This window comes from Heptranchias perlo, chromosome 35, assembly GCF_035084215.1.
Source record: "Heptranchias perlo isolate sHepPer1 chromosome 35, sHepPer1.hap1, whole genome shotgun sequence".
In the NCBI taxonomy this organism is placed as follows: Eukaryota; Metazoa; Chordata; class Chondrichthyes; order Hexanchiformes; family Hexanchidae; genus Heptranchias; species Heptranchias perlo.
In genome coordinates, this window is record NC_090359.1 from 6760045 (window position 1) to 6777586 (window position 17542).

The 17542-nt window shown below is 45.1% G+C and overlaps 6 non-coding genes across 6 annotated transcripts; all 6 read right to left on the bottom strand.

Annotated features, from left to right (window-relative positions):
• Positions 1 to 19: 19 nt before the first annotated feature.
• Positions 20 to 91, bottom strand: trnaq-cug (transfer RNA glutamine (anticodon CUG)). Its single transcript has one exon. It is a non-coding gene; the product is annotated as a tRNA-Gln (tRNA).
• Positions 92 to 2038: 1947 nt separating this feature from the next.
• On the bottom strand, positions 2039 to 2110 carry trnaq-uug (transfer RNA glutamine (anticodon UUG)). The gene has a single exon. It is a non-coding gene; the product is annotated as a tRNA-Gln (tRNA).
• A 1019-nt stretch (positions 2111 to 3129) lies between these two features.
• On the bottom strand, positions 3130 to 3201 carry trnaq-cug (transfer RNA glutamine (anticodon CUG)). The gene has a single exon. It is a non-coding gene; the product is annotated as a tRNA-Gln (tRNA).
• A 3036-nt stretch (positions 3202 to 6237) lies between these two features.
• Positions 6238 to 6309, bottom strand: trnaq-cug (transfer RNA glutamine (anticodon CUG)). Its single transcript has one exon. It is a non-coding gene; the product is annotated as a tRNA-Gln (tRNA).
• A 1947-nt stretch (positions 6310 to 8256) lies between these two features.
• trnaq-uug (transfer RNA glutamine (anticodon UUG)) lies at positions 8257 to 8328 on the bottom strand. Its single transcript has one exon. It is a non-coding gene; the product is annotated as a tRNA-Gln (tRNA).
• A 1019-nt stretch (positions 8329 to 9347) lies between these two features.
• On the bottom strand, positions 9348 to 9419 carry trnaq-cug (transfer RNA glutamine (anticodon CUG)). Its single transcript has one exon. It is a non-coding gene; the product is annotated as a tRNA-Gln (tRNA).
• Between the last annotated feature and the right edge of the window lie 8123 nt (positions 9420 to 17542).

The window sequence follows — 17542 nt, forward strand, 5'->3', positions numbered from 1 at the left end:
AATGGGACAAAAACAAATGAGGTTTCACCGAGATTCGAACTCGGATCGCGAGATTCAGAGTCTGGAGTGCTCACCATTACACCATGGAACCCATTTGGTAAGAAAAGCCGCACCCTCCATCAAAAGACATTTGGCTCTTTTCTAAGCACGGCCACGTCGCTGCATCACTGACTTCTCGAGGCTGTTGCCACACCGCTCCCATCAGCAAAACGACAAGAACTTGACAATTCCAAACTGTCACTTTGACTTGGCCGTTTCTCATCTCTTCCTTCAGCTTCCAACCTTTTCCTTCTGCTTAGTATCGATGTTCAGCCAATCACACAGCAGCTAGTCAAACCTATCGCTTCTCTCGTCACTGCTTCTCTTTCAATCTGCTCAGCGCAGCTCCTATTACAGTCTTGCCGGATAATCTGTGAATAAATATTGCAAGGCACTGATGCATGAAGATTGGCCTAAAACAAAATGTAAACTTTGTGCGAGGGCACGATCCAAGCAATGCCTGCATTTCAAGAGACAGTGCTTTGAATTTCTGCATGTTTGCCTGCTGAATGCAGATTGCAAAGAAAAATTCAGCAAACACCATTTTTGGTGCAGTGAAGCGCAGCGCTGCACAAAAAGCAACTTTGTCTTCTGAAGATTGAGGAAAGCAAAAGACAGGCTGAGCTTATGGACTCATAGAAAGGTTACAGCACGGAAGTAGGCCGTTCGGCCCTTCGAGTCCTGCCAGCTCTATGCAATAGCAATCCAGCCAATCCCACTCCCTCGCCCTATCCCCGTAGCCCTGGGCATGTTTTCCTTTAAAGTATTTTTCAGTTCCCTCTTGAAAGCCACGATTGAATCTGCCTCCACCACGACCCCTGGCATTGCATTGCATTTCCTAACCACTCACTGTGTAAAAAAGGTTTTTCCTCAAGTCACTTTTGATTCTTTTGCCAGTCACCTTAAATCTATGTCCTCTGGTTTTTGACCTTTCCGCCAATAGGAACAGTTTGTCTCCATTTATTCTGTCACGACACCTCATGAGTTTAAATAGCTCTATCAAATCTCCTCGCAATCTTCTCTGTTCCAAGAAGAACATCCCCAGCTTCTCCAGTCTATCCACGCAACTAAATTCCCTCATCCATGGAATCATTATCGTTCATCTTTTCTGCACCCTCTCTTAGACCTTCGCATTTTTCGTAAAGTGCGTTGCCCAGATCTGGACACAATACTCCAGTTGTGGTCGAACTAATGTTTTATAAAGGATCATCATTAATTCCGTGCTTTAGTGTTCTATGCCTGTATTTATAAAGCCCAGGATCCCGTATGCTTTTTGAACAGCATTCTCAACCAGCCTCGCTACATTCAACGATTTGTGCACTTTTCCCCCATATCTCTCTGCTCCTGTACCCTTTTCGAATTGAGCCCTCTTATTTACATTGCTTCTCCTCGTTCTTCCGACCACCGAGATGTATCACCTTGCATTGTTCTGCGTTCAATTTCGATATCCTCTTGAAGTCGATCACTATCCTCCTCACTGTTCACTATAATTCCAAGGTTTGTGTCATCTTGAAATTTGGAAATTGTGCCCTGGAAACCCAAGTCCAAGTCATTAATAAATATCAAAGAGGGCAGTGGTGCGAGAACCGACCTGTTGGGAACATTACTATACACCTCCCTCCAATCCGCAAAACAACCGTTCATCACTCCTCTCTGGTTCCTGTTACTGAGGCAATTTTGTATCCATATTGCTACGGCTCCTTTTATTCTATGGGTATCAATCTTGATGACAAGGCTATCATAAGGCACTTTATTAATCGCCTTTTGAAAGTTTACATGCACCACATCAATCGCATTGACCACAGCATCCTTCTCCGTTACCTCATCAAAAACTCTATCAAGTTAGTTCAATAGGATTTGCCTTGAACAAAAGCCCAAATTTATACAAGGAGCTCGAACCTCATTGATAGAGGCTCCGAACTTCCTCCGAACAGGGATGGGATTCCAGGTGACTTTTTTTCGTTTCCCCAAAAGTTGCAAACGAAAGGGACAAAAGTTGAGGTGCCATCGAGATTTGAACTCGGATCGCTGGATTCAAAGTCCAGAGTGCTCACCATTACACCATGGAACCCATTCATTAAAACATGCGGCCCCCTTCCCTTCAAGGATACTGGGCTCCATTATCAGCATCGCCATGGCGCTGCATCATTGACTGCACGAGTCGACTGGCAAACGTCTGCCATCAGCAAAACTGCAAGCACTGGTCAATCCCAACCTGCCACTTTGGCCTTTTCTCATCCATACTTCCAGCTTCCCCACTTTCCCCTCTGATAAGTAGAGATGCTCAGCCAATCGCACAGCTGCTGTCAAATCCATCGCTTCGCTCAATGAAGCTTCTGCTTCACACTGCTCAGCGCAGCTCGTCTTGTTGGATAATCAGTGCATAAACATTGCAAGGCACTGATGCATGAAGTTCGGGGTGAAAAGAAAAGAGCTCGATCCTCACTGATTAAAGATGCGAACTCCCCACCAACAGGGATTAGATTCCAAGTGACTTTAACTTGTTTGCCCTTTTTTTGCAAACGAAAAGGACAAAATTCGAAGGTTGATCGAGATTTGAATTTGGATCGCTGGAATCCAAGTCCAGAATGCTTATTATTGCACTGTGTGAACCAACTGACTACTTCAGCTGGCACCCACCAGTCAAAGACACTTGGCTGTTTTATTAGCACTGCCTTAGCGCCACATCACTGACACCTCGAGTCTACCGACAAACCTCTCCCATCATCAAAACTGCATCATCTTGACAAGAAAATGTCAACATTGCCCGAGGACATGATCCAAGCAATTCTTGCCTTTCAAGAAACAATGCTTTGAATTTCTACATGCTTGATTGCTGAATGCAGATTACAAAGAAAAGTTCTGTAAACACCATTCTCTGGTGCAGTGAAACGAAGCATTAAACAAAATATAGCGTTCTCTTCTGTTGATTTTGGAAAGCTAAAGTCCGGTTGAGCTGATGAACTGAAACCGAGAGAAGCAACTGGAACCTCATTGATTGACAGCGACTTCCCACCAGCAGGGAGTGGATTCCCGCCGCATTTTGTTTCTTTGCCCTGCAGTTGCAAACGAATGGGAAAAAAACAAATCAGGTTCCACCGAGATTCGAACTCGGATCGCTAGATTCAGAGTCTAGAGTGCTCACCATTAAACCATGGAACCCATTTGTTAATAAAAGCCGCACCCTCCATCAAAAGACATTTGGCTCTTTTCTAAGCACGGCCACGTCGCTGCATCACTGACTTCTCGAGGCTGTTGCCACACCGCTCCCATCAGCAAAACTACAAGAACTTGACAATTCCAAACTGCCACTTTGACTTGACCCTTTCTCATCTCTTCCTTCAGCTTCCAACCTTTTCCTTCTCCTTAGTATCGATGTTCAGCCAATCACACAGCAGCGAGTCAAACCTATCGCTTCTCTCGTCACTGCTTCTCTTTCAATCTGCTCAGCGCAGCTCCCATTGCAGTCTTGCCGGATAATCTGTGAATAAATATTGCAAGGCACTGATGCATGAAGATTGGCGTAAAACAAAATGTAAATTTTGTGCGAGGGCACGATCCAAGCAATGCCTGCATTTCAAGAGACAGTGCTTTGAATTTCTGCATGTTTGCCTGCTGAATGCAGATTGCAAAGAAAAATTCAGCAAACACCATTTTTGGTGCAGTGAAGCGCAGCGTTGCACATAAAGCAACTTTGTCTTCTGAAGATTTAGGAAAGCAAAAGAGAGGCTGAGCTTATGGACTCATAGAATGGTTACAGCACGGAAGTGGGCCGTTCGGCCCTTCGAGTCCTGCCAGCTCTATGCAATAGCAATCCAGCTAATCCCACTCCCTCGACCTATCCCCGTTGCCATCGGCATGTTTTCCTTTAAACTATTTTTCAGTTCCCTCTTGAAAGCCACGATTGAATCTGCCTCCACCACGACCCCTGGCATTGCATTGCATTTCCTAACCACTCACTGTGTAAAAAAGGTTTTTCCTCAAGTCACTTTTGATTCTTTTGCCAGTCACCTTAAATCTATGTCCTCTGGTTCTTGACCTTTCCGCCAATAGGAACAGATTGTCTCCATTTATTCTGTCACTACCCCTCATGAGTTTAAATAGCTCTATCAAATCTCCTCTCAATCTTCTCTGTTCCAAGATGAACATCCCCTGCTTCTCCAGTCTATCCACGCAACTAAATTCCCTCATCCCTGGAATCATTCTCGTTCATCTTTTCTGCATCCTCTCTTGGACCTTCGCATTTTTCCTAAAGTGCGGTACCCAGATCTGCACACAATACTCCAGTTGTGGTCGAACTAATGTTTTATAAAGGATCATCATGAATTCCGTGCTTTAGTGTTCTATGCCTGTATTTATAAAGGCCAGGATCCCGTATGCTTTTTGAACAGCATTCTCAACCAGCCTCGCTACATTCAACGATTTGTGCACTTTTCCCCCATATCTCTCTGCTCCTGTACCCTTTTCGAATTGAGCCCTCTTATTTACATTGATTCTCCTCGTTCTTCCGACTACCGAGATGTATCATCTTGCATTGTTCTGCGTTCAATTTCGATATCCTCTTGAAGTCTATCACTATCCTCCTCACTGTTCACTATAATTCCAAGGTTTGTGTCATCTTGAAATTTGGAAATTGTGCCCTGGACACCCACTCCAAGTCATTAATAAATATCAAAAAGGGCAGTGGTGCGAGCACCGACCTGTGGGGAACATTACTGTACACCTCCCTCCAATCCGAAAAACAACCGTTCATCACTCCTCTCTGGTTCCTGTTACTGAGGCAATTTTTTATCCATATTGCTACTGCTCCTTCTATTCTATGGGTATCAATCTTGATGTCAAGGCTATCATAAGGCACTTTATTAATCGCCTTTTGAAAGTTTACATACACCACATCAATCGCATTGACCTCAGCATCCTTCTCCGTTACCTCATCAAAAACTCCATCAAGTTAGTTCAATACGATTTGCATTGAACAAAAGCCCAAATATATACAAGGAGCTCGAACCTCATTGATAGAGGCTCCGAAATTCCAACGAACAGGAATGGGATTCCAGGTGACTTTTATTTGTTTCCCCAAAAGTTACAAACGAAAGGGACAAAAGTTGAGGTTTCACCGAGATTTCAACTCGGATCGATGGATTCAAAGTCCAGAGTGCTCACCATTACACCATGGAACCCATTCATTAAAACATTCGGCCCCCTTCCCTTCAAGGATACTGGGCTCCATTATCAGCATCGCCATGGCGCTGCATCATTGACTGCACGAGGCGACTGGCAAGCGTCTGCCATCAGCAAAACTGCAAGCACTGGTCAATCCCAACCTGCCACTTTGGCCTTTTCTCATCCATACTTCCAGCTTCCCCACTTTCCCCTCTGATAAGTAGAGATGCTCAGCCAATCGCACAGCTGCTGTCAAATCCATCGCTTCCCTCGTTGATGCTTCTGTTTCACACTGCTCAGCGCAGCTCGTCTTGTTGGATGAGCAGTGCGTAAACATTGCAAGGCACTGATGCATGAAGTTCGGGGTGAAAAGAAAAGAGCTCGATCCTCACTGATTAAAGCTGCGAACTCCCCACCAACAGGGATTAGATTCCAAGTGATTTTAACTTGTTTGCCCTCAATTTGCAAACGAAAAGGACAAAATTCGAAGGTTGATCGAGATTTCAATTTGGATCGCTGGAATCCAAGTCCAGAATGCTTATTATTGCACTGTGTGAACCAACTGACTACATCAGCTGGCACCCACCAGTCAAAGACACTTGGCTGTTTTATTAGCACTGCCTTAACGCCACATCACTGACACCTCGAGGCTACCGACAAACCTCTGCCATCATCAAAACTGCATCATCTTGACAAGAAAATGTCAACATTGCCCGAGGACTTGATCCAAGCAATTCTTGCCTTTCAAGAAACAATGCTTTGAATTTCTACATGCTTGATTGCTGAATGCAGATTACAAAGAAAAGTTCTGTAAACACCATTCTCTGGTGCAGTGAAACTCAGCATCAAACAAAATACAGCTTTCTCTTCTGTTGATTTTGGAAATCTAAAGTCCGTTGAGCTGATGAACTGAAACCGATGGAAGCAACTGGAACCTCATTGATTGACAGCGACTTCCCACCAGCAGGGAGTGGATTCCCGCAGCATTTTGTTTCTTTGCCCTGCAGTTGCAAACGAATGGGACAAAAACAAATGAGGTTTCACCGAGATTCGAACTCGGATCGCGAGATTCAGAGTCTGGAGTGCTCACCATTACACCATGGAACCCATTTGGTAAGAAAAGCCGCACCCTCCATCAAAAGACATTTGGCTCTTTTCTAAGCACGGCCACGTCGCTGCATCACTGACTTCTCGAGGCTGTTGCCACACCGCTCCCATCAGCAAAACGACAAGAACTTGACAATTCCAAACTGTCACTTTGACTTGGCCGTTTCTCATCTCTTCCTTCAGCTTCCAACCTTTTCCTTCTGCTTAGTATCGATGTTCAGCCAATCACACAGCAGCTAGTCAAACCTATCGCTTCTCTCGTCACTGCTTCTCTTTCAATCTGCTCAGCGCAGCTCCAATGACAGTCTTGCCGGATAATCTGTGAATAAATATTGCAAGGCACTGATGCATGAAGATTGGCCTAAAACAAAATGTAAACTTTGTGCGAGGGCACGATCCAAGCAATGCCTGCATTTCAAGAGACAGTGCTTTGAATTTCTGCATGTTTGCCTGCTGAATGCAGATTGCAAAGAAAAATTCAGCAAACACCATTTTTGGTGCAGTGAAGCGCAGCGCTGCACAAAAAGCAACTTTGTCTTCTGAAGATTGAGGAAAGCAAAAGACAGGCTGAGCTTATGGACTCATAGAAAGGTTACAGCACGGAAGTAGGCCGTTCGGCCCTTCGAGTCCTGCCAGCTCTATGCAATAGCAATCCAGCCAATCCCACTCCCTCGCCCTATCCCCGTAGCCCTCGGCATGTTTTCCTTTAAAGTATTTTTCAGTTCCCTCTTGAAAGCCACGATTGAATCTGCCTCCACCACGACCCCTGGCATTGCATTGCATTTCCTAACCACTCACTGTGTAAAAAAGGTTTTTCCTCCAGTCACTTTTGATTCTTTTGCCAGTCACCTTAAATCTATGTCCTCTGGTTCTTGACCTTTCCGCCAATAGGAACAGTTTGTCTCCATTTATTCTGTCACGACACCTCATGAGTTTAAATAGCTCTATCAAATCTCCTCGCAATCTTCTCTGTTCCAAGAAGAACATCCCCAGCTTCTCCAGTCTATCCACGCAACTAAATTCCCTCATCCATGGAATCATTATCGTTCATCTTTTCTGCACCCTCTCTTAGACCTTCGCATTTTTCGTAAAGTGCGTTGCCCAGATCTGGACACAATACTCCAGTTGTGGTCGAACTAATGTTTTATAAAGGATCATCATTAATTCCGTGCTTTAGTGTTCTATGCCTGTATTTATAAAGCCCAGGATCCCGTATGCTTTTTGAACCGCATTCTCAACCAGCCTCGCTACATTCAACGATTTGTGCACTTTTCCCCCATATCTCTCTGCTCCTGTACCCTTTTCGAATTGAGCCCTCTTATTTACATTGCTTCTCCTCGTTCTTCCGACCACCGAGATGTATCACCTTGCATTGTTCTGCGTTCAATTTCGATATCCTCTTGAAGTCGATCACTATCCTCCTCACTGTTCACTATAATTCCAAGGTTTGTGTCATCTTGAAATTTGGAAATTGTGCCCTGGAAACCCAAGTCCAAGTCATTAATAAATATCAAAGAGGGCAGTGGTGCGAGAACCGACCTGTTGGGAACATTACTATACACCTCCCTCCAATCCGCAAAACAACCGTTCATCACTCCTCTCTGGTTCCTGTTACTGAGGCAATTTTGTATCCATATTGCTACGGCTCCTTTTATTCTATGGGTATCAATCTTGATGACAAGGCTATCATAAGGCACTTTATTAATCGCCTTTTGAAAGTTTACATGCACCACATCAATCGCATTGACCACAGCATCCTTCTCCGTTACCTCATCAAAAACTCTATCAAGTTAGTTCAATAGGATTTGCCTTGAACAAAAGCCCAAATTTATACAAGGAGCTCGAACCTCATTGATAGAGGCTCCGAACTTCCTCCGAACAGGGATGGGATTCCAGGTGACTTTTTTTCGTTTCCCCAAAAGTTGCAAACGAAAGGGACAAAAGTTGAGGTGCCATCGAGATTTGAACTCGGATCGCTGGATTCAAAGTCCAGAGTGCTCACCATTACACCATGGAACCCATTCATTAAAACATGCGGCCCCCTTCCCTTCAAGGATACTGGGCTCCATTATCAGCATCGCCATGGCGCTGCATCATTGACTGCACGAGGCGACTGGCAAACGTCTGCCATCAGCAAAACTGCAAGCACTGGTCAATCCCAACCTGCCACTTTGGCCTTTTCTCATCCATACTTCCAGCTTCCCCACTTTCCCCTCTGATAAGTAGAGATGCTCAGCCAATCGCACAGCTGCTGTCAAATCCATCGCTTCGCTCAATGAAGCTTCTGCTTCACACTGCTCAGCGCAGCTCGTCTTGTTGGATAATCAGTGCATAAACATTGCAAGGCACTGATGCATGAAGTTCGGGGTGAAAAGAAAAGAGCTCGATCCTCACTGATTAAAGATGCGAACTCCCCACCAACAGGGATTAGATTCCAAGTGACTTTAACTTGTTTGCCCTTTTTTTGCAAACGAAAAGGACAAAATTCGAAGGTTGATCGAGATTTGAATTTGGATCGCTGGAATCCAAGTCCAGAATGCTTATTATTGCACTGTGTGAACCAACTGACTACTTCAGCTGGCACCCACCAGTCAAAGACACTTGGCTGTTTTATTAGCACTGCCTTAGCGCCACATCACTGACACCTCGAGTCTACCGACAAACCTCTCCCATCATCAAAACTGCATCATCTTGACAAGAAAATGTCAACATTGCCCGAGGACATGATCCAAGCAATTCTTGCCTTTCAAGAAACAATGCTTTGAATTTCTACATGCTTGATTGCTGAATGCAGATTACAAAGAAAAGTTCTGTAAACACCATTCTCTGGTGCAGTGAAACGAAGCATTAAACAAAATATAGCGTTCTCTTCTGTTGATTTTGGAAAGCTAAAGTCCGGTTGAGCTGATGAACTGAAACCGAGAGAAGCAACTGGAACCTCATTGATTGACAGCGACTTCCCACCAGCAGGGAGTGGATTCCCGCCGCATTTTGTTTCTTTGCCCTGCAGTTGCAAACGAATGGGAAAAAAACAAATCAGGTTCCACCGAGATTCGAACTCGGATCGCTAGATTCAGAGTCTAGAGTGCTCACCATTACACCATGGAACCCATTTGTTAATAAAAGCCGCACCCTCCATCAAAAGACATTTGGCTCTTTTCTAAGCACGGCCACGTCGCTGCATCACTGACTTCTCGAGGCTGTTGCCACACCGCTCCCATCAGCAAAACTACAAGAACTTGACAATTCCAAACTGCCACTTTGACTTGACCCTTTCTCATCTCTTCCTTCAGCTTCCAACCTTTTCCTTCTCCTTAGTATCGATGTTCAGCCAATCACACAGCAGCGAGTCAAACCTATCGCTTCTCTCGTCACTGCTTCTCTTTCAATCTGCTCAGCGCAGCTCCCATTGCAGTCTTGCCGGATAATCTGTGAATAAATATTGCAAGGCACTGATGCATGAAGATTGGCGTAAAACAAAATGTAAATTTTGTGCGAGGGCACGATCCAAGCAGTGCCTGCATTTCAAGAGACAGTGCTTTGAATTTCTGCATGTTTGCCTGCTGAATGCAGATTGCAAAGAAAAATTCAGCAAACACCATTTTTGGTGCAGTGAAGCGCAGCGTTGCACATAAAGCAACTTTGTCTTCTGAAGATTTAGGAAAGCAAAAGAGAGGCTGAGCTTATGGACTCATAGAATGGTTACAGCACGGAAGTAGGCCGTTCGGCCCTTCGAGTCCTGCCAGCTCGATGCAATAGCAATCCAGCTAATCCCACTCCCTCGACCTATCCCCGTTGCCATCGGCATGTTTTCCTTTAAAGTATTTTTCAGTTCCCTCTTGAAAGCCACGATTGAATCTGCCTCCACCACGACCCCTGGCATTGCATTGCATTTCCTAACCACTCACTGTGTAAAAAAGGTTTTTCCTCAAGTCACTTTTGATTCTTTTGCCAGTCACCTTAAATCTATGTCCTCTGGTTCTTGACCTTTCCGCCAATAGGAACAGTTTGTCTCCATTTATTCTGTCAATACCCCTCATGAGTTTAAATAGCTCTATCAAATCTCCTCGCAATCTTCTCTGTTCCAAGAAGAACATCCCCAGCTTCTCCAGTCTATCCACGTAACTAAAGTCCCTCATCCCTGGAATCATTCTCGTTCATCTTTTCTGCACCCTCTCTTAGACCTTCACATTTTTCCTAAAGTGCGGTGCCCAGATCTCGACACAATACTCCAGTTGTGGTCGAACTAATGTTTTATAAAGGATCATCATGAATTCCGTGCTTTAGTGCTCTGTGCCTCGATTTATAAAGCCCAGGATCCCGTATGCTTTTTGAACCGCATTCTCAACCAGCCTCGCTACATTCAACGATTTGTGCACTTCTACCCCTGATCTCTCTGCTCCTGTGCCCCTTTTCGAATTGAGCCCTCTTATTTATATTGCTTCTCCTCGTTCTTCCGACCACCGAGATGTATCACCTTGCATTTTTCTGCGTTCAATTTCGATATCCTCTTGAATTCTATCACTATCCTCCTCACTGTTCACTATAATTCCAAGTTTTGTGTCATCTTGAAATTTGGAAATTGTGCCCTGTACACCCAAGTCCAAGTCATTAATAAATATCAAAAAGGGCAGTGGTGCGAGCACCGACCTGTGGGGAACATTACTGTACACCTCCCTCCAATCCGAAAAACAACCGTTCATCACTCCTCTCTGGTTCCTCTTACTGAGCCAATTTTGTATCCATGTTGCTGCTGCTCCTTTTATTCTATGGGTATCAATCTTGATGACAAGGCTATCATAAGGCACTTCATTAATCGCCTTTTGAAAGTTTACATACACCACATCAATCGCATTGACCTCAGCATCCTTCTCCGTTATTTATCAAAAACTCTATCAAGTTAGTTCAATACGATTTGCCTTTAACAAAAGGCCAAATTTATACCAGAAGCTCGAGTCTCTTTGAATACGGCTTCGAACTGCCCAGGAACAGGGATGGGATTCCGGGTGCCTCTTATTTATTTCCCCATAAATTACAAACGAATGGGACAAAGGTTGAGGTTCCACGGAGATTTGAATTCGGATCGTTAGATTCAAAGTACAGAGTGCTCACCATTACACCATGTAACCCATGTATTAAACAAGTGGCCCCGTCCCTTCAAAGATACTGGGCTCCTTTATCAGCATCGCCTTGGCGCTGTATCATTGACTGCACGAGGCTCATGGCAAACACTGGTCAATCCCAACCTGCCATTTTGGCTCCGCACTTTCTCATCCATACTTTCAGCTTCCGCACTTTTTCCTCTGAAAAGTATAAATGCTGAGCCAATCACACAGCTCATGTCAAATCCATCGGTTCCCTCGTTGCTGCTTCTGTTTCACACTGCTCAGCGCAGCTTGTCTTGTTGAATAATCAATTCATAAACATTGCAAGGCACTGATGCATGAAGTTCGGGGTGAAAAGAAAATAGCTCGATCCTCACTGATGGATGTGGAGATGCCAGTGATGGACTGGGGTGGACAAATGTCAGGAGTCTGACAAAACCAGGTAATAGTCCAACAGCTTTATTAGAATCACAAGCTTGTGATTCCAATAAAGCTTTTCGACTATAACCTAATGTTGTAAGACTCCTCACTGATTGAATCTGCGAACTCCCCACCAACAGGGAGAGCGAGATGCAACCAGACCGCTTCAACAACAGCTCAGGATCTCCACTCTCGAATCCAGCTGCTGCAAACCGCTGTTTAACGCAGAAGCCACACGATGCCATGTCAAAAGCAACGGTTTCCGCAGTTGAACGGTTGTCACGTTCACCTCACATGTGAAAAGTCTCTGGTTTGATCGCAGGCGGGAACGTTATTTGGGAATTTGCTCTTGTGACAAGGGGGTGATAATTCGTTGTTCCTTTTAAATTGAGCAACGGCTGCACCACTTTCCTGGTGTTATAAACACTGAACATTTTAACCAGACTCTTAAAACACAGTATTTAAAATGAGGACGGATGAAAGTTCATCACATGCAAAACACAATAACTTACTCACGTGTCACTGTCACTCGGCAACCATGTTCGTATTTTCGTCAGCCAGTTTGCAGAACGTTATCGCTTCATTCATAGCGATTACAACAATTATTTATCTTTCACAGGGTTTCATCAGTTTCGTGTATTCCTTTCATAAAGTTCATCACTGTTTTGTGAAAATTATTTTTCTGACCGGGAATCGCACCCACACCTCAGCGGTAAAAGCCTCGAATCCAAACCACCAGATGCCGCGCAATGGGTCGACACGAAGAACAAATTAAAAAGTAGAAACAGAAAATGTTGAGAACTCTCAGCAGGTCAGACAGCATCTGTGGAGATAGAAACAGAGGGAACGTTTCAGGTCGGTGACCTTTCATCAGAACTTGCTCCACAGATGCTGCCTGACCGGCTGAGTGTATCCAACATTTTCTGTTCATATTTCAGATTTCCAGCATCCGCAGCACTTTGCTTTTGAAATTAAAGAGTAGCCCAAGTTGATGAAAGTTGCACCAGTGAAAATCCTGGGTGGAGTTTTTAGAAGATGCGACATTGGGAAGGGCTGGACGGCCATTCGAACAGTCCTCCAAGCAAAGCTCGGGGAAGTCATCGAAATTTCAAAGAGGACTTGGGACGGGAAAGGAACGACAGGCTCACGTGATTGGTCGTTGGTAGGGCCCAGGCTGTTTTTGGTCATTGTGCTGAGTCCCACACACCCCGGGGTATTGGCTGAGTTACACATCTCCTGGCTCTCTGAAATGTTTCACTCATCTCAAATCTCCGCGGTCAGACTGCCGATTGTTTATTGATTAGGAAGATGGCTGGTAATAATCTGAGACCCAGTGAAGAGGTGAGAACAGAGCAACAGGGAATCATCCCAGAACAATAGGAGCCAGCAGCTCACCGTCTGGTCCCTGTGTCAGGGACAATACACAACACCTCAACTCCAGACCAGGAACAGAGAGCTGCTGTTAACGTGGCCCAGCCCTCGCAAACTGCTGGAATTGTGGTTTGGAAAACAGGCTTTTCGTCTCGGAGGCTGCTTTTGGGGCTAAGTGGCTCATCGAAAGAATGATTTCTATTAAAGCGTAGGGCTGCGCTCCATCACAGACTGATACTGTACAGTGCATGGCAGAGTAAAGCTCCCTCTACACTGTGCCATCAAACACTGCGGGGGCAGTTGCAACAAGGGTTAGATCAAGATTAAATCTCCCTCTATACGTCACAGCGGATATCATTTGTGGATTTGAAAGGGGCCGTTTCAGTACTGTGGCAGGGTGGAAACCTGATTGGAGGGATTCAAACATGGTGTTGTGGGAAAGATGGACACGGATTTGTGAGGTGACAACACGTTCAAGGACTTGAGAGGAAAGGGAGGTTGGAGATGGTGTGGTAGTTTTCATGGTCAGATGGTCAAGGTGGGCCTTTTGAGAAGGAGGGTGATGACAGCAGATTTGATAGGTAGGAGGACAATCCCTGAGGAGAGCGACCCGTTCTTAGTGTCAGCTAACATGGGGCCAGGAAGGGAGGTTTGGTGTCCAGCAGTTTGGTGGAAGTAAGTTCGAGGCATCAGGAGGTGGGTCTCATGTTCAAAATGAGCTCAGAGAGGGCATGAGGGGAGAGAGGACAGAAACTTTGTGGACTTGGGGGAGGGAGGGAAGTGGCAGAGGCAGCTGTACTGATGGTCTCAATCTGAGTGACAAAGAAGTCTATGAGCTTCTCGCACTCACTTCGTTGCAGAAAATCACTCCTCATCCCCCGTGACTGTTTTCCAATTTATCTTAGATGTGTGTCCTCTGGTTATTTATGCTCCCATTACTGGAAACAGTTTCTCCTTATTTACTCTATCAAAACCTTTCATAATTGTGAACACCTCCATTAAATCGCACCATAACCTTCTGGGTTTAGTCTCAATGCCGTTCCTGGTTGCTTTTTCATCCGTTCTCATATTGTCCACCAGTTCGGGCTCCTTGTTCGTATCCAATTAACGCGAGTTCGACTGCAGGTGTTGGATTAGTCAGCTTTTCGCCCAATTTGCCTGCAGTGTGGGCTGTGGCTGCTTTTTCCTCCCTCGCTTCTGTGTCAGTCCCACAATCACACTGAGAAATGAGGCAGACCACAGCTATTAAAGTGACCAAAAACCCAAAACCAAAAGCTGAAGTGAAGCAGCAGCTCATGGCCAAGTCTTTGACTACAATCATTTTATCATTTGCTGTAAAATCCAAGTCTCAGTGAAACACACACAGAACATTCTGGAAACACTCAGCAAGTTGAGACCCATCTGTGGAGAGAACGGATCAATTAACTGAGAGCCTCAATGAGACGAGGAACGAGACACGGCCCCCTGTGAGAAAAAAGAACTTGCATTTGTACTGGGCCTTTCAGATCCTCAGGACATCCCAACTCACTTCACTGGAAGTTCAATCACTATCGTTTTATCTGAGAACGCAGCAGCCAAGTTGTGTTCAGCAAGATCCAATAAACAGTGATGAGATATTGAGCAGACATCCTGTTTGTTGGGTGTTGATAGTTGAGGGAAGAATGTTGGCCAGGAAACCGGTAGAATTCTCTGATCTTCACAAATTGACACGGGAACTTTACACCTCGGAGCAGAAAGAAGGGACCCACATTAAACACCTCATTCAAAGGACAGCAACTCTCACAATGCAGCTCCCTCTCAGCAGACACAGTCAGCCGAGCTCACATATCCCAGTGCTGGAACTGGAGCTGGAACCCACACCCTTCCAAACACCATCCTGACTCCCTGGTATTAATCTCACCCCTGGCTAGTCATGAACCAGATAATGCCACCACCAGCGCAACTGATGACCACAGCCTCAGATCCGGGTCCCGGTCTGCACCATTGCTGCAGCCTGTTATCGCTCATAGAAAGTGGCGTGGGATTCCTGCTTTCATTCTGTGATGTGCATTGGGGCAGTGGGACGAGGTGGATTGCTCTGGAATAGAGCTGGTACTGACTCGATGGGCCAAATGACATCCTTCCGTGCTGTGAACCTTCTATGATTCTATGATTCATTGTGGGTGGAGAGGGATACATGGAAGTGTTCAGAGATGGCCTTATCCATGATTGACACGATCAGGCGGACAGAGGCCACTTGAGATGGCAAGGTCGAGGGGGTTGCTGTGACTCTGCGTCGGGGAGTCTATATGCAGGGAGAGATTAAGTGAGGATAAAGTATCACACAATAGACCTGTTGGCAAAATTGAACTCCATGGGATTAAAGGCCAATGGCAGCGTGGATACAAAATTGGCTAAGGGGCAGAAAACAGAGAGTAGTGGTGAACGGTTGTTTTTCAGACTGGCGGCAAGTTTACAGTGGTGTCCCCCAGGGCTCGGAATTCGGACCACTGCTCTTTTTGATAGCTATTAATGAACGGGGCTTGGTTGTATTGGGTATAATTTCAAAGAATTTGTAAATGGCATGAAACTCGAAAGTGTAATAAACAACGTGGAGGATAGTGAAGGACTTCAGTAATTCATAGACAGACTCGCGAAATGGGCAGAAACATGACACATGAAATTTAATGCTAAGAATTGTGAAATGATACATTATGGTAGGAAGAATGAGGGGAGGCAATTTAAACTAAATGGTGCAATTTTAAAGGGAGTGCAGGAATAGCGAGTCCTTGGGTGCGTGTACACGACTCTTTGAAGGTGGCAAGACAAGTTGAGAAAGCTGCTAAAGAAGCAAATGGGGTCCTTCTCTTTATCAATTGAGACATAGAATACAAAAGCAATGAATTAATTCAAAAGCTTGATAAAACACTGGTTAGGCCTCAGCTGGAGGATTCTATTCAATTCTGGGCACCAAACATTAGGAAGGATGTCAAGGCCTTAGAGCGGATGCAGAGGAGATTTACTAGAGTGGTGCCATGGATGAGGGACTTCAGTTGTATGGAGAAACTGAAGAATTGGGGTTGTTCTCCTCAGATCAATGAAGGTTAAGGGGAGGTTTGATAGAGGTGTTCAAAATCATGAAGCGTTTTGATAGAGTAAATAAGGAGAAACTTTCCAGTTGCATTAGGGCAGTTAAATCACGGGTTAGATAAGGAGCAAAGCTGTTCTGCACTGTGAAATCAAATGGTGCCTGGGCATCTACAGCACAGGTTAGATACAGATTAAAGCTCCTGGCAAAATGTCCCATCAAACACTCTCAGGGCATGCACAGCACGGGATAGGTACAGATTAAAGTTCCCTCTGAACTGCCCCATTAAACATTCCCAGTGAAGGTACAGTACGGTTTATATGCAGAATGAAGCTTCCTCTGCAATGGCAAATCAAACACTCCCAGGGCAGGTACAACACAGGTTAGATACACAAAATGCTTCCTCTACTCTGTACAGATTAGATCTCGCCAAATATTTCAGATACAAGGTGGGTTTGATTGACACTCTGCTGATGTCTCTCCGTATCTCTGCACTGAGTTATCCTGCTCACAATCGCCATCTCCTGGTGTCTTTGCATCTCTGGACTCGGTTACACCGCTCTCTACCTCCCTCTTCTGGTGTCTCTCTGTATCTCTGTATTCAGTTACACTGCTCTCTACCTCCCTCTGCTGGTGTCTCCCTGTACCTCTGCACTCAGTTACACCGCTCTCTACCTCCCTCTGCTGGTGTATCTCTGTGTCACTCGATCCGCTCTTTTCTGTGTGACACAAATGGACAATGAGACGGCTGATTAAAAACATGTGGTAAAGTGACTCACACGGATAGAGGCTGACTGAAGCACAGGGACATGTGCACACAGGCTGCAGACTGCACGGCGTTCCAAGAGGACATGGGAATGGGTGGAAATCTGGGGATTATAAAAGGAATGCGGTAGATGGGGCGAAAAGAGCAGAACAGATGTGGATCATGGAGTGAAATCATCGGAAGACAGGTTAAAAAAACAGACACGTAACAGAAAATCAAACAGCAGGTTAAAATGAAGAAAATAAACTTATGAAATACGACAATGGACGTGATTAAATGAAAGGAGCATCATAAAGACATTGAGTTGTATCAAAAACAGCTTTTTTTTTCGCCTTTCCGCGCAGCTCAGGTGTGTGTGATAGAAGAGCAGCCAGGTTGACTTTTCACTGCCCTCTGGAGTGTCCGAAGGGCCGCCAATCGGATCAAAACAGCGATTCTTTTAATTGGAGTCAGGTGACTGCAGGTTGTGCATAAAAGTTGCTGGTCGCAGGGTAAATTGAGAAT